The sequence below is a fragment of the Eptesicus fuscus genome, chromosome 8 (genome assembly GCF_027574615.1).
Source record: "Eptesicus fuscus isolate TK198812 chromosome 8, DD_ASM_mEF_20220401, whole genome shotgun sequence".
Lineage (NCBI taxonomy): Eukaryota > Metazoa > Chordata > Mammalia > Chiroptera > Vespertilionidae > Eptesicus > Eptesicus fuscus.
In genome coordinates, this window is record NC_072480.1 from 46,046,795 (window position 1) to 46,053,426 (window position 6,632).

Genomic DNA, 6,632 nt, shown 5'->3' on the forward strand with positions numbered 1-6,632 from the left:
TATTTTGTTTCTATGTTCTCCATGGCGTACTTTCTTTTTTGGTCTTTTTATTACTTTGGGGAATTGGGTGAGTTTGGCTCTTATTATTTTATTTTTTTCTCTTTTTGTTCTTCATTTTTCCATTGTCTAATCCCTTTTAAATAATAAAGTTATGGTTCTGTTTTAAATGGTGCCATTCCTGATCAGAAAGTATATTCACGACACTGTGTATGCATCAGCGCTGTCTGGCTGCAGGATGTTCCATGACCGCAAAAGGAAACCCTGCTCCAACAGTAATCACTCCCCACTCCTCCTGCCCCTGGAAACCCCTGATCTGCTTTCTCTCTATCCCTTTACCTATTCTAGACAATTTATACAAGTGGAATCTTACAATAGGTGTTGTTTTGTGTTTGTTCACATCTTTTTTTTTTTCATCTGAAATATCATTTTTGCTATTTGAAAAGGAAATTTGAGCTAGAGAACAGAGGTAAAAGAAGAAGGAGGAGGAGGAGGAGAGGGAGGAGGGAGAGGAAAGGGGGGAGGAGGGGGTAGAGGAGAGGAGGGACTGGTGAGGAGGAGGAGGAGGAGGAGGAAGAGGAGGAGGAGGAAGCACTTTTAGTAAGTGTGTGCCTGATCTCTGATCTCTGTGTGAGACCTCCGTGCTAAGTGTGACCCTAGGGCCAGAAGCCTGTCAGACAGTGGCTGGCTCTTGCAGTGACAAAACAAAACAAAACAAAACCAAAACAAAACAAAACAAAACAAAAAAACGGAAAAAAGGTGGTAATCTGGAAAGAAACCACCAGCTGGAAAGCATTTCTCACAGCCCAGAGAAAGTGTTAGCATCCCTGTGGTGCCGAAAACCCTCTAAAGTCAGTGTCTCTACCGGGACAAAGGGCAAACACAGGTGCTTCCAACCAGAGGCAGTGCACACTCCAGGTTGTGTCAGAGTTGCCTGACTAACCCTATGGGGACACACACAGTATCTCTACACTGGGGAGAGGGTACTGTCACCATCAGACAGGCAGGCTTCTGGTCTGGTGGCAATCAGCCCTGGGGACAAAGTGAAGCAGCAGAGGCCCCCGCAGATCCCCTGGGGGAGGGGAAAGGCCCCTCCTCTGGGAAAACAGTGTGCAGGACCTGCCGAAGCTCCACAGGTGCACGCCTGCACCTGATAGTGCTCATCCAAGGAGGTTACCGCACAGAAATCCTTGCACAATTGTTCAGAGATGCATTTGGAGACTACCCGTCAGAGCACTGATGAAATACCTGGGAAGGGAGAAAACACTAATGTCCATAGAAAGGGGATGGGCTCCACCAGTCCTGGCCCACATGGTGAAGGACGCTGAGCAGCTGCTAACGTGGGTTCAGGCGTCTCAGATAAAGACCTCAGGGGTCCTCTCATGTGAGACAGGTGAAAAAACTGTCTACATCCAGGACCCCATCAGTTAGACCACATATATGTGATGTCAACATGTACAAAGAGAAAATGGCAAGATGATCTATACTGTATATAGGGAACCCTAAATATTCTACCAAAAACTGCTACTATATATGTTTGCGCTACTAAGATCTGATTACTTTAATCAATCCTTCAATCTTACATATATGCTGACCAAATAACTCAGCTATCTTGCTGTTAGCTATTTATCAAAAGATTTTAAAAATTATGTCCACACAAAAGTCTGTATGTGAATACTTATAGTAGCTACATTGCCAATCATCAAAAACTGGAAGAAAACAAGGTATTTTTGTACAGATGCCCTTGAATGAATAGGACTATGGTACATCCATAAAACAAAATACTGTCCATTGATAAATGGAATAAGCTATATGACTTATATGAAAACATAATGAAACTTAAATGCATTTTGTTAAGTAAAATGAAATGGACTAAAAATGCTATACATTGTATGATTCTATTTGTATGATATTCTAGAAGTAACAATTATTAGCAGAAAACAGATATATCTGGGAGTGAAAGTTTACTACAAAAAGGCCACCCAGGACTTTTCTTAGAGTGATGAAATATGATACATTGATGATGTATTCTTCATATATTTGCCAAACCCACACAGAATGTACTTTGCTGAAAGTGGTTAAAACAAACAGACAAACAAATCAACAAACAGAATCAAAGAGGATATAGCGGCAGCCCAGAATAGGATGGAAACAGTGACAAAATAATCAAATAACAAATGCGTGACATAACCTCACTGAAAAAGGTGGAAGAAAATGGAGTTGACCTGATGCTAGGAACAGAATTGTTGTGTCTCAGCTTCTTATGTTGAAGCCCTATTCTCCAGGATGCTGATATGTGGAGCTGGGGCCATTAGAAGGTAATGAGGTTTAGCTGAGGTCTTGAGGGTGGAGCCCCCGTGATGGGATTTGGGCCCTTATAAGAAGAGACCAGAGAGCTTGTGCATATGCTCCCTTTCTCTCCACCATGTGAATGCACAGTAAAAAGGTGCCTTTCTATAAACCAGAAAGAGGGCCTTCACCAGGAGCCCGGCTGTACCAGCACCTTGATCCTGGAGTATCAGCCTTGGTTTTCATTTGAAATATCCTGAGTCAGGTCCTGGCTCGTGTGGTTCACTTGGTTGGGCATTGTCCCATGCACTGAAAGACTGTGGGTTTAATTCCTGGTCAGGGCACATGCCCGGGTTGTGGGCTCAATCCCCAGTAGAGGGCATGCAGGAAGCAGCCAATTAATATATTTTTGCTCTCACATCTATGTTTTTCTCTCCCTCTCCCTCTCCCTTCCTCTCTCTCTAAAATTCAATTAACAAAACAAAACAAAGAAAGTCTTTAAAATATGCTGAATCAGAAAGGAAGATTTTTTTTTAAGGAATGAAAAGCATATTCCTAAATATGCGCATCTTTACCAATTGATCATAGCCATGTCCCTGTTATTAGATGGGGTAAAGCCTAAAAGAGTTTCCAAATAAAAAAATTTAAGAAGGTTTCTATCTTCAAACATATCCACAAACATTGTAATTGTCAATATTTCGAAAAATAAAGTTTCTTAAGGAAGATCATTATATCAAAACAATAAAATAATTAGTATGTTGATATAGAATATATTTTAGTACCCCTTTATATCTTTCTTGCATTTGGAAATCTTTGTTTTCATCAGTGTAGAAATCTTGTAACATCATCCCTCCTTGTCCCAGTTTGATTTTCAGTAACACTAATATGAATGATAAATTTAATCATTTAAATGATCTAAATCAAAATGATTATTTTTATAAAGTTTAAAGTAGTTTGAAAATTCAAGAGATAGCTTCTTTAAGAAAAATAAGTATAATAGCAAATACAATACCCAAAATAATAAATAAAAAATTGTCAAAGTGTTTCTTTGCTTACATTAGTCTGTGGTATTCTCACTAAAATAATAATCATTTCAATTAATTTAATGGCTTCTGCTGGAATTTAAGATTTTGAAAAAAAATAATTCATATAAGTTATTTCCCTAAAAATTTATGTTTTTCATATTTAACCAGTTTATTACAAAAAGAATAATAGAAAGTTGTGACAGCTATTTTCAGGGAAAAAATCAATTGCAAAAGATTGAAAAATAATTTTAAGCTGTTAAAGGGGGTGCATTATAAACAGCACGTGGAAAGGTAGATAAGCAGTGCTTCATAGCCTAAGATGTTCAAAACTAATATACCCTAACAATCCCTGTTAACCCACCACCGTCACCACTCCTAATAGCATATGCAATAATATTTCCTAAACTGTGCATACAAGCAATTATGGAAAGTTTTATCTAATACAATTTCATTGAAATTCAGAAAATATTATGACTGAAAGTTTTTGTAATAACATAGTAAAGTGCTTATAAATGAAATTTTAATATAATCTTTTGGAGATGCATTTTCCCCCAAAAGAAGGAAATAGAAATTATCATTTTTATGAGTAATAATATCTAAGATACATGATAGCTAAGGAAAATACAATTATTATATCCTATATGTTTTAACATTAAATAGATTTATTCCTTTATATACATGCTAACACATGCACACACACAATGCAGGCTGTACCGTGCATTTATTACATACGTATTTGCTGAGAATCCTTTAGTAGTCCTAGTAGAGTATCTCTTTCAGTACTAGAGGTCACAGCAATGAACAAAATGGATAAAACTCATTTCCTCATGCACTTCCATTTTAATGAATGGAGAAGCAAATACACAAACCAAATCTATATATATAAAAGCCTAAGTGACCGGCCAACCTGCTGACCAGCTGACTGGCTGGTAGCTGTGACGTGTACTGACCACCAGGGGGCAGATGCTCAACACAGGAGCTGCTGAATGCCAGCAACTTTGCAAAGTGCCCTCTCACACTCCAGAAATGCAAACTTATTGTTTGGGATGAATGCACAATGGCACACAAAAAATCGCTCGAGGCTCTTGATCGATCACTGCAAGATTTGCGTGGAAACATCAGACCATTTGGGAATGCATTAATATTGCTTGCAGGAGACTTCAGGCAAATAATACCTGTAATTCCTTGATTGACACCAGCGGACGAAATAAATGCTTGCCTGAAATACTCTACTTTGTGGCGACACGTAGAGACGTTAAAATTAACTACAAATATGCATGTCCAGCTGCAAAACGATCGATCAGCTGAGATATTCTCACATAAATTGCTGGAAATTGGGAACGGAAAGGTGCTGGTTGATCTGACCTCAGGACGAATTTCATTGCCTCATAATTTCTGCAATTTAGTGAGGTCAAAGAAGAATTGATTGAAAAGTATTTCCCAATATTCAAACCAATTATAAGAATCACGATTGGCTGAGTGAACGAGCTATTCTTGCGGCCAAGAACAAAGACATCTAGAAACTTAACAATATTCTTTAGTCTAACATTCAAAGCGAGGCAGTCACATACAAGTCATCGACATTGTTGTGGAAGCAGATGAAGCGGTTAATTATCCAACAGAATTTTTGAATTCACTCGATCTCCCAGGGATGCCACCGCACGTACTGCAATTGAAAATCGACGTGCCAATTATCGTGTTGCGAAATATCAACCAGCCAAAGCTTTGCAACGGCACGCAGCTTACAGTAAAAAAATTAATGAGCAAAGTTGGAGAAGCAACAATCTTGACAGAACCTTTCAAAGGTGAAGATGTCCTCATTCCTCGCATTCCTATTATTCCAACGAATATGCCATTTCAATTTAAGAGATTGCAATTCCCCATTTGATTGGCGTTTTCAATCACCATCAACAAAGCTCAGGGCCAATCTTTAGAATTGTGCGGTTTAGATCTAGACACGGATTGCTTCTCACATGGACAATTATATGTTGCATGTTCTAGAGTCAGCAAACCAGACAATCTCTATATCTGCACAGACAATGGAGCAACAAAAAATATTGAATGCCCACAAGCATTGTGAAATTAAACATATTAGAAATGTGTGCTTTCTCTTTTCTTTCTTTTCCATTTAACCAGAATGAGCCCCAGCAACATGTGGCTGTGTACATCTAGTATCTATATATATATCTGAAAGTACTCAGATGAAACTAATAATTGCTTTTTATTTGGAGGGAGAGAAAGGCTTTTCATTGTATTCCTTTTTATACTGTTATTTTAAAATATATTTTATTGATTTTTTACAGAGAGAAAGCGAGAGGGACAGAGAGCTAGAAACATCGACCAGCTGCCTCCTGCACACCCCCTACTGGGGATGTGCCCACAAGCAATGTATATGCCCTTGACCGGAATCGAACGTGGGACCCTTCAGTCCACAGACTGACGCTCTATCCAGTGAGCCAAACTGGTGATGGCCTTATTATACTTTTAATTTCTGAAAAATATAAATAAATTACTGATTCAAAATATTGTATAAATAATATTTTTAAAATCTGCATATGTCCTGGCCAGTATGGTTCGGTGGTTAGTGTTGTCCCATACACCAAAGGATTGCAGGTTTGATTCATGACACATACCCAGGTTGTGGGTTCCATCCCCAAACAAGGCGCATGTGTGAGGATTAGAAAAACAACAACAACACAAAACTGCATTTGAATGATTAGAGAAACTTTATAAACATTGCCAAGACTTGGAAGCAGCCAAGTTGGCTTCGTTAAGTGAATGAATAAATAAACTGTGATGTATCAAGACAATGAAGTATTATTCAGTGCTAACAAAAAAAGAGAGAGTTACAAGCCATGAAAGACATGTAGGAAACTTAAATGCATATTATTAAGTGAAAGAAACCAATCTGAAAAGGCTACATGCTGTTTGATTCCAACTATATGACATTTTGGAAAAGACAAAACTGTGTAAGACAGTAAAAAGGTCAACAGTTGCCAGGGGCTCTGGGGTAGAGAAGGATGACTAGGCAGAGCGCAGAGGATTTTTAGGACTGTGGAACTATTCTGCATGATAGTATAACTAGAGTTCCCGTTGCAGGAAGATTCCTGCAATAGGGCTTCCTGCTGCGCTCTCCCCGGCCCTGCCTGCTTTCAGTCCCTTCTCCCCCTGCCCCACCTGCTTTCAATCCCTTCTCCCCCAGCCCCATCTGCTTGCAGTCCCTTCTCCCCTGGCCCCGCCTGCTTTCCTTCCTTCTCCCCGCCCTGCCTGCTTCCCTTCCTTCTCCGCCGCCCTGTTTGCTTGCTTCTCCGCAGCTTCGCT